We start from the raw sequence: 14,813 nt of genomic DNA, 5'->3' as shown, positions 1-14,813 counted from the left end.
GATGTAGCAGAGCTGAGTCAATGTGACGTCACCCTGACGGTGCCCTAGTGTCGTGACCTATTACGTCCCGCTCATGTCTCTTTATAAACTCCATTTTTATCGCCAATAAACGTTGTTCTTCACTGACTGCCGGCCTGCACACAGTGGTGTCTGTTTCACGCTGCTTATTTGAGTTCGGGTTGTTCATTATGCGTGTCACTAAGCGAATGGTGTGTTACTAAGCACATTTTTTCTAGTGCTTTGTTCTCTTTTACCAGATCTTTTTGCTGGACTTTTCATTCTCTTTAGATGCTATCTTTCTGTAACAGGACGGCTTTGTTTAATTGCGCAATAACTTTTTTTAATAGGCTTTTTGGGGAAAGGAAATGGCACAGTACCTGTCTCATATATCGTTGGACACCTGAACCGCGCCGTAAGAGAAGGGATAAAGGAGGGAGTGAAAGAAGAAAGCAGAGAGGGGGTGCCGTAGTGGAGGGCTCCGGAATAATTTCGACCACCTGGGGATCTTTAACGTGCACTGACATCGCACAGCACACGGGAGCCTTAGCGTTTTTCCTCCACAAAAACGCAGCCGCCGCGGTCGGGTTCGAACCCGGGTACTCCGGATCAGTAGCAATAACTGACTAGTTTCCTTTTCCTCACGCTTCCTAATCCGGAGAAAGAGGCAGAAAAGGGGCTTTCATCGAGCGGCTTCGTCGCCAAGTATTTTCTGCATTTTGAGGACCCAATGAAGCCGCAAAAACTCTTTCAGAGCATTTCGATCTTTGCGGAAAGTTACACAGCCAGTCTGCCTTGTTAACGGGTCGCGGCAAGCTTTGAGATAAAATGTATAGTGCACGCACTTCATACTTCCTTTATTAAGTGCCATTTACATGCTGTGTTTAATCATGAGGTTTGATATTCAATCCAATCCTGATACCATCCAATGGGGACAAAACAATCCACTCGCATCATAACGCAAAGCACCACGAGGCAAGTTGGTGATCATGCCAATATATATTTTTATATTTTGTGAGAAAATAAATTGCCTATGTACTCGAACAATGTAGTAAAACATTAACATCCCTTGTATGCTTTCTGCAATATTCTGCTGCCAAATTTTTTTTCCTTAGAAAAGGGGCAATAACACTGCAGGAACCACGTACTAGAATAGTTTACCGTCAGAGATAACATTGGCTTTTGCCGCCTCTATTCCATTGAGACATAAGTAACGAACAATATTTGAACATTACAGGAGCAGTTCTCATTATGCAGTCGGTGTAATTCTGCTCAGTTATTTTTACCGTAACATGCATACTCACGTGTTTATGCATCGCTGCCTTGAGGTATTTTAATTTAAAGTATTAATTTTGTTATAATATAAGAGCTGGGTCTATGGCTGCGAGTATCTTGTATTTGGACGAACCCCCGCCCAGGTGCTCTGGAGAGGGGTCAAAGAATTTTTGATAGTTTTTCACCAGACATAAAAATGAAATGAAAACAGAATATAAAAAAATCAAATGGCAGCTCTACGTAACGCATAGATGGCGGAAGGTTTTTTTAATTTTTTTTTTCAATCACGCTAGCACTTCTGTAAAGGAGATTACTAGGAAGCTGACAAGGGAGTAAGGGGCTCAGTAGACACTCTTGCCTACGTAGTTTTGGTACTAAATGTACATTAGCAGATGACGCAAGTCTCTTGCCCTGTCTGCATGTGTTTCTGTTTATTTGTTTACACTTTATGGCCGGGACACATGAGTGCACGCATCTCTAAATTTTTTTTCTGTTGGACTATTAGCCACCGTCTGTTTATGTGCACCTTACTCACTTAAATACTTCCGCCATTGTCATTTACCCCCCGCACGACACTTGCCCGAACTCGGATGTTTTGCCATTGTTTGTCTGGGTGTTTTCATGCACAGTGCACTTGTGTCTAGTTAAGCTCACGGCGCCACTTATTCGGCTTTACTGTGGCTGCCGAAGAGGTTCCAGAAGACGGAAGTCTCTGGCCCTGTCTGCATATTATTTTGTTTATTTGTTCACTCTTTAAGACCGGGGCACGCGAGTGCATGCGTCTCTAATTTTTATCTGTTTGATGATCCTGCCACCGTCTGTTTCTGTGCACCTTAGTCGCGGCCGCTCTGTTGCCTTGACGGGTGGCCATTATCCCTTCCCGCTCCTCGTTTTTCTTTCTTTTTTTCTGGTCCCGGGCCGGCTCCCCGCGGCTGCGGGGTGAGCGGTGGGGGACAGCAGTTTTCCGTTTTTATTTTTCTCTTTTTTTCCATTTCTCTCTCCCTCTTTTCTAGTATTCTTTCCTTTGTGCCCATCTTCATTCCAGCATCCTTTTGCTTCTTTTGTTCGAGTGTCGTACATGTGTGTCACTGCCAACTCCTTAAGAAGAGGAAGAAGATCGCTGTAACTGCAGTCTTGAGAAAGGACAGGCTCTGTCCGAAACGTCGACTCAAAATAAATCTATGGCTAATTGGAGCGTCTCACACCTTTGCATTTTTCTCTAGCAACTAAATGCGTCAACATTTAATATAGTATATATATATATATATATAGTGGAAGCAGTCGGGGTTGCTCAACGGGCCAGTGAAAACTTGCTCAGTGAAAAGGTCACCACTGTACGATTATCTTCGTTTATTCACCAACGGTTTCAGACGGTGGACAGTCCTTCATCAGGGTTTTAAGTCCAATCTGATCGAAGTTGATTCGAAGTCGATCAATTCGAAGTTGATAGAAGTCGAAGTTGATTCGACTTAAAATCCTGATGAAGGACGGTCCACCGTCCGAAACCGTTGGTGAATAAACCAAGATAATCGTACAGTTGTGACCTTTTCAATATATATATATATATATATATATATAGATAGATAAGTTTGTTATAAGTGGGCACTTCTACAGAGACACATTTATTTATATCGATAAATAAATGTGTCTCTGTAGAAGTGCCCACTTCTCTTAAATCTTTATTCTGCGGAGCCAACGAAACCTACGTTCGTAATATATATATATATATATATATATATATATATATATATATATATATATATATATATATATATATATATATATATATATATATATATATATATATATATATATATATATATATATATTATAAGTGGGCACTTCTCTTAAATCTTTATTCTGCGGAGCCAACGAAACCTACGTTCGTAACATATATATATAGGCTGGTCCTCCAGCCTAAACGTCGTGAATTAAATCCTGTTATGTTTCTTCAATTTTTGGTGATTTTATATTATATTGACCAAATCAGCTGCCAGAAATCACTTTTGGTATATATATATATATATATATATATATATATATATATATATATATATATATATATATATATATATATATATATATATATATATATATATATATATATATATATATATATATATATACGCTTCGCTTCAGTGTATTGTAGGGGAATGCCTGAAAGGTATCTGATTTAATATCTGCTGCGGGTCCATGGACCCAAGATATTAAACTTATTTTTGGAATATCGCGGAGTGCTTGGCTTCTAGCACTCTGGCACGGGTCGGCCTGGTATTGCACTGGCGCCGGGATCGGCCCAGGGATATTCTAGCGCACGCCTTTTCTTTCTATCTTTGCTCTCCTATCCTTTAACTCTCCTACTTTCAGCACGAAGCCGCGAGTGTGGCTCGGCTTGAGCCAGTAGCCAGGCCAGTGCACTTTCATTTTCTTTCTTCTTATCCGCAAAAACAACAACAGCCATCATCATCATCAACAGTATATTGTAGTCGTTATGGAGAGCGCGAAAGAGACGCAACAGCGACGGAACGAAGCGAGTAAGACAATGCGCTTAAGAGACGCCAGAAGAACGCACCGCACGACTCGACAAGCGTCGTAGCGAAGATGCGGCTAGAAGTCTTGCCCCCTCCCGGTGTGACTCTTCAACTGCGAAGAGACTGGTTTGAGTTCTCAAGAGCGTCGGAATGAGAACCGAGGAAACGAGGAAACGAAGCCGAGGAAACGAAGCTTTAGCAATTCCACTAGAGTTAACCGGAGCTAAAGCACAGAAATTTTTTTCGTACTTCCCTCTTTTATTCAGAAGATGGCGACTGTTTCGGCGACGCCGAGCGTCGGACTTAAGGTGTTTTTAGCCTCTACGCAGCCTGCGCAGGGTGGGAGCAGGTATAGTGTTCGCCTGGGCACCTAGAGCTGGGCACACCTCTGACCACTGTACAATGCTTTGCATACCTATCGTTGTCGTCGGGTTTTCTTGTAGGGGTAACATGACGTGTCCCTCTAGTAGTAACGGGGAGGCGTCGGCTAGCTGAGTGTAATGACCACTCTCTTAGATGTAACGAGCACACGGGCTTGTGGGATTCACCTCCTTGGGTTCCAACTCTGACGATGGCCGTGAGATTTTCTGCCATGCTGTTGGGGTCCAGTTCGTGCATGACTTGTCTGTAGACGTCTCGTCTCGCCACGTACGGAGGCATTTCACGCCCTCGAGAATCACTACAGTGATTTTAATTAGTTCGGTTACCTCCTGGTCAAGGAGACTGGTTATAACGATGCTTCAGCTCAGCCGTGGAAGAACCAGGAACTGAAAATTTCCAGTTTGAATTCCACAGGCTTGAGACAGAGCTTGGGGTAATAAATGGCTTGTAAAAGCCTTGACAATTAAGGAAGCCTTTTCCGACCGTATTACAATTTTGAAGCCGCTATTTGTAAGCAGGGGAAGATTGCGTCTTTCTAGAGCGAGAGTTTTGCTTCTGTTTCATGAGCGAAGCCGATGACAGTGTGTTCGTAGCCGCCAGAGGGGTACCCGCAGCTCCGATGTGATCACCTTTAGATAGGCAGCGTTTCGAGCGTAGTAAATGTGTACCGGCCAATTGGAGCAAGTGTCCTCTGGCGACATACCCTGTGTTGCTCCCTCCTCCGTCTAGCGTTTCTCGCGAAACCAAGTTGGAGTTCCTGGATTTCCATTTCGACTGAGTCCCCACTTCTTCCGGTAGCTTTGAGCATCGAGTGCAGCCGGCTGGGACCTGGCAGAGAAGCGGCGCTGTTATCCACAGGCTTCGCTAAAGTGAAGCCCTGCCTCGCAGTGCGCCGCAGGAGTGGCTCTAGGCTTGGCGTGCTAACACCGCCCAGGAGGTCTTCAATGGCAACCTGTGCAAAAAATAAGGAGCCCAAGAAGTTATCCAAGACGTCCAGGAGGTGTTTAGCCAGGCCTGAAGTCGAGATTCACGGAGCACATGTGGAGCGCGTCCGCTGCGCTCCTATCCTTTCTAGAGTCCTCACTTGAATGATTCATGATTCACTCGGACGGACGTTATAAGAGAGGTTGTGCTATGCGTTGTTGGGAAACAGAACTTCAGAGATAACGTCAACGCACACACGGAAACATTTTCTGAAACTAATTCAAGCAGTAGCTCCCGGATATTGCGTTTTCCTGGAGGAAATCTCCGATGCTTTGGAAGCCCACTGCTCATTGAAGGCGCCTGTAAATAAATATAGTAGCCTTGGGATTCGACTGCCCCGAGGGCTCATTACTTAGGCGCATGGCGACTCAGCTGGACTACTCAGGTTGGAACCTTACCGTAGGGGTCGCATTTAAATGGAGGCTAAAGGCACATGCTTTCGCACTTTTACTTGGCTGAAGCGTATGAACGACAGTAGTGAGCTGCCGGTTAATTTCAAGGAAAATAGCGTCACAGTAACTTTCTCTCTTCACTGCGGACACTTCCACATCAATAGCCTTAAGTGTGTCACTTGGTAGACCCGCACGCGTACGCATAACGCGTTACAGCTGCCCTAAATAGATTGTACAACGCTAACAGACTACCTTATAGTTTCAGAGCTTTCGCTCTGAAAGTATAAGGTAGTCTGCACCGCGGAATAATTAGGCTGCTCGGAGTTAAAGAAACGTGCAGCTGCAGTAAAGGATAAAAGGATTAAGCTATATGCCCGAGCGTTGTGCTATGAACGCTGCACGTTTGGGGAAGACAAAAGGCAGAAATGACTAGCGGGTCCAACAAAGAGAGAATGAGCTGGATACCATAGCTGGAAATGTGCTACACGGGAAGATGCCAAAATGCACAGAACCAAATTACGCATTACATCTTTTGGCGCCCGTCCCGAAACTAAAGAATTATAATGAGTGATTGGTTTATGGCGGCAGTTTGAGCACAAATGCCGCAATGGGAAACGCTAGGTGTACCAGCTAGCTGTGTTCATCCGGAATGCCACTGGTTTAATTGTCCTGTCTTTCTTTCCTCACGCACGTAGTGTCCGTACAATTTACCGGACGCCAAGTGGGTGAAACGCTCTTGAAGGCAACTGACCAGACCCGCAGTTATGCATCATTATTTCAGTATGCCTTCACAAAGTATCCTTTTCAAGTGGGAAAGCGCATCCAGCTGCACTTCGCGAGTTGCACCGATGTCCGTCTGTGTGGTGATGAAAACGTTTATTGATACAGAAGAGTGTGGGGCACGTCGACCCCTAGGCCCCCGGAGGGTTTCCCAATCCTCCATGGTGATGAGATGCTCCAGGCACCGCGGGGGAGGGTACACTTGCCTCTGGAATGGGATGTGGACAAAAGGAGGGGTTGGGTGGTTGCCGAGGTTCCAAGAGGCGTCGGATAGGGCTTAATTGTATTAGGACAGAATATAAGTGGAGTGGGGTGCAAGTGCTGTTGGCTCCCCATGTCCCACTTAATATTGTCAAGGAAGGGGTGGGATACTGTAAAGCTGTCTCTCAGCTCGATAGTCCAGCTTAATCTCGATGAAATGGCGCATGTCTGCTAGGGAGCAATTCAACGCGGGCGCTGTTGTAATTTTTCCGGTTAATTATTTATCTATCTCTAATTCATCAACCAAGCTTTTCCGCAGCAAGATCTCGACACGCACTACCTACACAATAAAACCTTTTTAATTTATCTTCGCATAACGACGTAATCGTAAGAAGAATGTTTTGCTGACACGAAACACTCTACATAACCATCTATTACTTTCGCCTTAAAATTTTCATCACCTGGGGATCTTTAACGTGCACTGACATCGTACAGCACACGTGCGCCTTAGCGTTTCGCCTCCAACGAAACGCGGCTGCCGCGGTCGGGTTCCAAACAAAGGAACTCCGATAATTAGCCGAGCGCACTAACCACTGAACCACCGCGACAAGTTCTGTTGGCTCCCCTTGTCCCATTTGCGATTTACGTGGGGGGCGTACTGCCGCTTTTAACGTGATGGTGTTAAAGGGCCCGTTCTTCAGAAAATCCGGTATTGGAGTTGTGTGGGAAGAGTGACAGGAATGGCTATGGCAGGTGGTCCTCAGAGAGCAATCTAGGAGGCAGGTGGGCCGCCAATGTGACGTGACCTTCCGGCGTCATCGCAACCTGCCTACCGGTAAATGAGCAAGTTGATCGCCGCGGCTGATGGTAGTTATATGAATGATTGGTCGCTCGGGAAGTGCAGCCTAGGGCACCCAAGGCCTACTGCTGAGAGCACCTGCCATCGCACGGCAGCGGCGCTTCGCTTAACCGCTGCACCGTAGCCCCAGGAGCGGCTTGAATGCTCCCATGGATTTGTTATTGTAAATTAGAGACTGACCTTCTTGTTCGCTTTGGTTTGGTTTATAGGCGTTTAATAGCCCAAAGAGACGCCGTAGTGAACGGCTCCGCAAATTTCGACCACTTGCGGTTCTTTAACGTGCACCGACATGGCACAGTACACGGGCCTCTAGAATTTCGCCTCCATCAAAATTCGACTGCCGCGGCCGATATCGAACCCGCCTCTTTTGGGTCACCAGACAAGCGCTATAACCACTGACCCACCGCGGCGGCTGAGAGTGAACGTCTGTACATATACGAAATAAACCACTACGCTATTGTGTTTCATGCCCTTAAGCCGGAGCTTAATTGTTTCCTCCCTTTATTTTTCTATAATGTGATCTTTTCCATTCAAGCGATTCATTCTTTATGTACTGACACGTGCTGATGCTCTTTGAGAGAAGTTGCAAGCATCTAATCAACAGATTTATAGAGTTTACTCCCTTTTCATTCAACAGGTTCACGTACAAAAACGCTCTTTGAGGACGCACCAAGGCGACGAGTGAAGACCGGATCTCCTCGGGTGGGAACTTTTACCGCTGTCCCGTTAATAGAGAGTTTTAGTTTCACGTACGTAGAGGCTTCACGTACGTAGAGCTCTTACGGGTGACCAGTGCGCATGCGCAGAACGCAAAGGGTATACGCGAGTCTCACGGACGTACGTGAGATTCGGATTCTTACGCTACGGTCTTTGCGTTGCTTTGCGTACGTAGCGTTGACAAACATGGCAGCGTCCTACCCGGCCGCTTCACAGCGATAACAGCTTCGTCGCTAATCCCTCGACGCGATATCGTGTTCTAAACTGCTGCATTCGCCATCGATTTGCCCATTCTTACCCTCGCATAAGGTTTCAAGAGACAAATAGCTTTTGTTTTTCAGATATAAGGGCGATTTCCCAGATGTTAAGCCTGACGAAGCAGCGCTCCGACGCAGTCGACTGGCTTGGCTTTGACTCGTCTTGTCTTAGAGTGGCTACAGCAGTGTCTTCATCTGTCAGTAGAAGAACGCGCGGCGTCTGTCGCGTACGTGCAACTTAAAGGGTTTGAAACTACATGCGCGTATGCTACGTAGACTTTTCACGTTTGCGTACGTGAACTCTGTACGTACGTGAAACTAAAGCTCTCTAATAAGTAAATATCGTAAGCCTATATACTGGAATGAAGTATAGTCGTTATTAAAGCAGCGTGCTTTTATTGAAAGTGTGCGTACGGCCACCTGGAATGACATGCCTCATTGCTTAAGGAATATCAAGTACTCAACAAGAAACCATAATAATAATTATTTTTTTAAATTGGTTTTTTGGGGGAAAGGAAATGGGGCAGTATCTGTCTCATATATCGTTGGACACCTGAACCACGCCGTAAGGGAAGGGATAAAGGAGGGAGTGAAAGAAGAAAGGAAGAAGAGGTGCCGTAGTGGAGGGCTCCGGAATAATTTCGACCACCTGGGGATATTTAACATGCACTGACATCGCACAGCACGCGGGCGCCTCAGCGTTTTTCCTCCATAAAAACGCAGCCGCCGCGGTCGGGTTCGAACCCGGGAACTCCGGATCAGTAGTCGAGCGCCCTAACCACGGAGCCACCGCGGCGGGGCAAATAATTTATAATTGGTTTTGGGGGAAAGAAAATGGCGCAGTATCTGTCTCATATATCGTTGGACACTTGAACTGCTCCGTAAGGGAAGGGATAGAGGAGGGAGTGAAAGAAGAAAGGAAGAGGTGCCGTAGTGGAGGGTTCCGGAATAGTTTCGACCACCTGGGGATCTTTAACGTGCACAGACATCGCACAGCACACCGGCGCCTTAGCGTTTTTCCTCCATAAAAACGCAGCCGCCGCGTTCGGGTTAAAACCTGGGTAGCGAGAATAATAATAACAATAATTGGTTTTGCGGGAAAGGAGATGGCGCAGTATCTGTCTCATATATCGTTGGACACCTGAACCACGCCGTAAGGGAAGGGATAAAGGAGGGAGTGAAAGAAGAAAGGAAGAAGAGGTGCCGTAGTGGAGGGCTCCGGAATAATTTCGACCACCTGGGGATCTTTAACGTGCACTGACATCGCACAGCACACGGGCGCCTTAGCGTTTTTCCTCCATAAAAACGCAGCCGCCGCGGTCGGGTTCGAACCCGGGAACTCCGGATCAGTAGCCGAGCGCCCTAACCACTGAGCCACCGCGGCGGGGCAGGTAGCGAGAAACTACGAACCTCAATTAGAGCCGACCCGGGTTCAAACCCGACCGCGGCGGCTGCGTTTTTATCGAGGAAAAACGCTCAGGCGCCCGTGTGCTGTGCGATGTCAGTGCACGATAAAGATCTCCAGGTGGTCGAAATTATTCCGAAGCCCTCCACTACGGCACCTCTTCTTCCTTTCTTCTTTCACTCCCTCATTTATCCCTTCCCTTACGGCGTGGTTCAGGTGTCCAACGATATATGAGACAGATACTGCGCCATTTCCTTTCCCCCAAAACCAATTAATATTATTATTATTAATTAGAGCCGATGCGTAACTGCCAAGGAACTCCAAGTTAATGTATTCAGTGGCCAAAAAAGTAATCATTTACCAGAAATTTTAAGTAAGTCAGCTTAAAGCTTTCCTCCCTCCATAGATGACACTCTGCTACAATCGTTGCATAGAAATGTTGATAAAGTTCTAGAAAGCAATTGAGTTGAGAAGAAATGTTATTAACTTAGCATAGTGGGCGACTTGGAATTGTAAGTTATAGGAATGAAACAGCGGAAGTAAAACAAAGGGAAGGCGCCTGTTCGTGCCTCTCTTTTTCTGATGTTCTTCTATCTTTTCTTCTGGTCCTTCGTTTTAGTTGCGCTGTTTCGTCCTTAGTGTTTCATGAATACTTTTGTTGTTTCATTATTTTAATGTATTTGACTACGGCGCGTAAGAAAAAATGGCGTTTCTTCGCGATGTCAGTGCTTGAACATTTACTTCCTCTTGTATTTGAAAAAAAAAATAAAGTTAGGTTTTGAGGATAGGAAGTGGCGCAGTAACAGTCTCGCATATCTCGGTGCACACCCCAGCAACGCAGCCTGGGATACATGGAGCGTTTTTGTCGGCGATCGCTTCATGCGAGCTGTCGAAGGAGCCCTTTAAATCCAAGGCCAGGATGACATGTTCATGACCTCTGTCACCAAGATCTGTTTCCGACCTTGGGGAAGATTTCTTGCTAGAAGAGTTCTTGCTGGAGCAGGAAGGTGTCTTTATCCCATAGGCATGGCGTGAAGCAAACCAAGGTAGAATGGAAGCGGTCATTACCTGCAATATAATTTTTGACGCAGGTGTTGATGCCCCGGTCAGAGCGTTCTTTTAAAGATGGTTTTAGAGAGATGGTCTCAGGGCATCAATTGGCGATTTTTTGCCGGGCTTGGGAATGGTAATTTCATTAGGTCGTCAATCCTTAGGTGAAATACCCCATTCCCTAAGTTCATTATTGAAGTAGTGAATGATGGATTCGATATGAGCATAGCAGAGGTTGCGAATAACAGTTTTTGTGATTTCATTCTCTCTCCAGAAGCGGTGTTACGTTGCGATGCATGCGCTGCCTCTCAGAGCGCTCTTGTTGGTATGGGGCCGTCAAGTATGGAGTTGGAAGATTGTTGTGGGTGTTTGGCCATGATGAAATGGGAGTGTCGCCAATGTAACGCGTCCACAATACGTCTATGAGTTCCTTGTGGGACCCGTAAAATTCTTGAGCTAGTATTTTGAGTGTACGATTTGTGGTCGTTTGGGCTCGGTCGGGTGCAATGAAACTGCGGAAGATGGACTAGGTTTGAGGAGAGCTGAGTTGGGTGGATTATTGCTGATCTCCTTTTATGATGTAGGCTATGTGGACGCGGAGTTGTTAATTGTGTCTGTGCTGTTTCCAACGCTTTATGAGTTTTTCTTTCACCTCCCACAACCGTAGGTGTCGATCGACCTCCGGAATGGTGGCCGTGAGTTGTCACTTTTGAGTAGCGGAAGCATGAATATCCCGTATGTGTTGTCCACTCTGTTATGTTCGCGTTACCAACATCGGGTAAGGGGGAGGAATTTACGGAATGCTTCCCAAATAGTGATTTTTTGCGTCCCCAATGATACCTCTGAGCTTAGGAGCGGAAATTGGTGTACTCTGAATGTAATGGCTGCTCCCTAGGGTCTGTCGAAGGTGCGGCCATGTGATATTGATAGCCTGTACTTAAAATATCGATCAGGTGGGGTGGTGGTACTGGTTTTCTATTAAAATATTAGTAAAAAAGAAGGAAAAAGTTTTTACTAGCCCCGGCATCTGCTATCAATACTGAAGCACCTGAGCTGGGGCAGCGGAAATAGAGGATAGCAAGCAGGCAGAATGGAGAAATGAAGTGAAAGAGGTGAGGGGACAGGAAGAAAGAATAGGGGGAGAGGTAATATGTACAAACTATTTACACAATAAGAAATGAGAAATCTGGAACGCAAACACCTGTTTTTGGGTGATGAGCGTTCGAATTGCAGCTTGTAAGCAGGGCAGACTGGGGGTTCTGTACGGGATGTCACTGCTTGAAGAGCGTGTTTTAATTCCGTTCTATGAGCATCTGTTGTTTGTTTGTTGTGTAATATTTTGTTCATTGGCCTTCGTGCCTGTAGGCGCTGAAGGCACCGAAAGAGTTTAGTGAATGTTTAGAGCGTCAGCTCTTACTCATTACGTTTCGAGCTTTCGTAGGGTCTGCTACCACACTGAGATCACAGCGCGATCTGTGGCAGCAACTAGAAACAGCAGTCAGTCAGTCAGAAAAACTTTATTTACAAAAAATGTGAGTTGAGAAGAGGCGGGGCAGGTTGCCTAGTCCGGCAGGCCACTAGCTGCCGCTGCAGCTCGAGCGCGGCTGACCAGGCCACGTTGGGTCGTAAGATCAGTGCAGGTAAGCAGGTCAACTTCCCACGCCTCCTTTATGTTGGTGGTCGGGGTAGCATTGGGGCTGGAGGGACAAGCCAACACCATGTTATAGGTATCAGCCTGCTCACCATCCCAGAGCCGGCGCGTACCATGTATTTTGGGATAAAAAAATTATCGGATTGTAAGATTTATGGAATTGTTAGTGAAAATACGGGTTAGAATTCGTTCTTCTGATTTGCAGAGACCCTTTCCCAGGGGCAGGAAGCGTTGATGTTCTAACCGTTATTTGGTAAGTTTTTCTTTAAAAGTCCTGGGTGTGGTGGTTGTGTTCGTTAACCAGGTGGTTGGCCAGCGCGGGGTTTGGGAACGTCCCGGTAAGTAAGCGTGCGGGACGCCACGTCTGCAGCTTCGTTCCCTGTTGCCCTCTGGTGAGCCGGTGCGCACACCACATCTTTTTGCGGAGCACCAGTTTCCCGGATGCATCTTCGATAGATGTCCATGGCCAGATAGGGTGCATAACCCTATAATACGTTTGGCACGCCTCAAACGAGTACATGATAGATTTAGAGTTCGCTGAAGCTAATGCTATAGCTATTTTTTCAGCGCGTGTTATGTCCGGGGAGCGGAACGTGAGCCCGTCAATGATGTGGTTATTATGTGTTATGGCCGCTCTTTACCAGATCCCGTGATGTGATCCGGTAGCATCTACAAGAAGACTCCAGATTTCCATAGAAAATATCAATTTATGGCCTCCGCGCGGGCTGTGCGCTGACCCTGATGGTCCGCCGAAGTTACATTTGGCGGCAGGGGTCTGACGTGAACTCCCCGACGCCATAATTCCGGGATTGGGTATCGTTCTTGTTCTGGTTTGGTGTGTTGAATTTGAAGGTGTGCTGAAGATGGTCGATTTGATTCAGTTTGTGCCAATCCCTCTGTTTCACTAGTTATATGGGCTATTTTAAGCACTTGATATGTGTTCGTCATACCAAGGGCGAGTAGTCTTGCGCTAGACGATGCAATGGGAAGGTCCAGCCCATCTCGCATTGAGACTTGTTGCGCCATCTACAATAGTATTGTAGAAACAACCATCTTCCGCGGGCCAATGATTAGGTCACGGTCCAATATGGTGGATATAGGTGAAACTATGTGAGTTTGACGTCAGGGGATGAAATGGTGGCATAGTTTCGGTTTCTGGAATTTAGGATGGCGGCCATTGCAGTTGGTTATACCTTCCCACCCCTTCTCCTCTCAGCCCTCCTCCCAAAAAATCCTATGATGGGTATGCGGAAGAGGCCATTATTGTTTTTCATTTTATTGCCTGAACATATATGGATATATTCGCTGCTGCTATTCCTGACAGGAATAATGCAGTGGAAATAGCCCGGCCCTGCATACTGGCTGAAGTCGAGCCACAATCGCTGCCACGTGCCAAAAGTAGAAGAGTAAAAGATAGGACAGCAAAGATGGAAAGAGAAGACGTGCGCTAGTACGCCCCTAGCCGATCCAGAGGCAGGGCAATACTGGGCCGACCTGTGCCAGAGTGCTTCTAGCACTGCGCCGTGTTTCAAAAAATAGGTTATTATCTTAGGTCTCAATGGGAACCGTATCAGGTGTATACTTTGGTTCCACTATATATACTCCTACAACAAGGGGCACCCATTCAGGGACAGTTGTGTAGGCAAATAAAACCCTATGGGCTGTGATATAGAAATAAAACCACAAATTAATAATAGGTAAACATTGTACACGTGTAATTACTAATTCAAGCGCTACCATATCGCACATAAAAGCGAATTCTAGGCCCATCTTGACCCCCAAACGAAGCATATTCCGTTTTGGACGTTTTGGACGTCTTGGATCGTGAGGAGGTGTAACTCGACAACGGGTGTACATGCGTCGGAATTTCTGTGTAGAGGGCGCTAGGCGTCGATCGCTGCGCAAGGAGGAAAACTTGTTTTATCTTTTCGAACCGCTCAGGGTTTTCTTCACCGGCCCCGCAGAATGCGGAAAGGCTTTCATTTTAAGCATGGCAACGAAGCTAACGCTCGTTACTTCAACGTCTTCCAGATGGTGGCGGCCTTTTATGTGTGCTTTCCTTTTCTGGTGAGGAACAATTAATGTGCTTGAGGGGTGAGGGAGGCTAAGAGGTGGCCAGCTCACCTGACCATCGGTGTTCGGCGGTGCCTTCTTTGTGGATTTCTTTACCTTCACTGTAGGCTTCGACAGGATGGAGGAGAGTTCATCGGGCACTTGAACCGCGCCGTAAGGGATGGGATAAAGGAGGGAATGAAAGAAGAAAGGAAGAAGAGGTGCCGTAGTGGAGGGCTCTGGAATAATTTCGACCACCTGTGAATATTTAACGTGCACTG

Source organism: Amblyomma americanum, chromosome 11 (assembly GCF_052857255.1).
Source record: "Amblyomma americanum isolate KBUSLIRL-KWMA chromosome 11, ASM5285725v1, whole genome shotgun sequence".
NCBI lineage: Eukaryota > Metazoa > Arthropoda > Arachnida > Ixodida > Ixodidae > Amblyomma > Amblyomma americanum.
Note: the sequence above shows the minus strand (reverse complement) of the source record.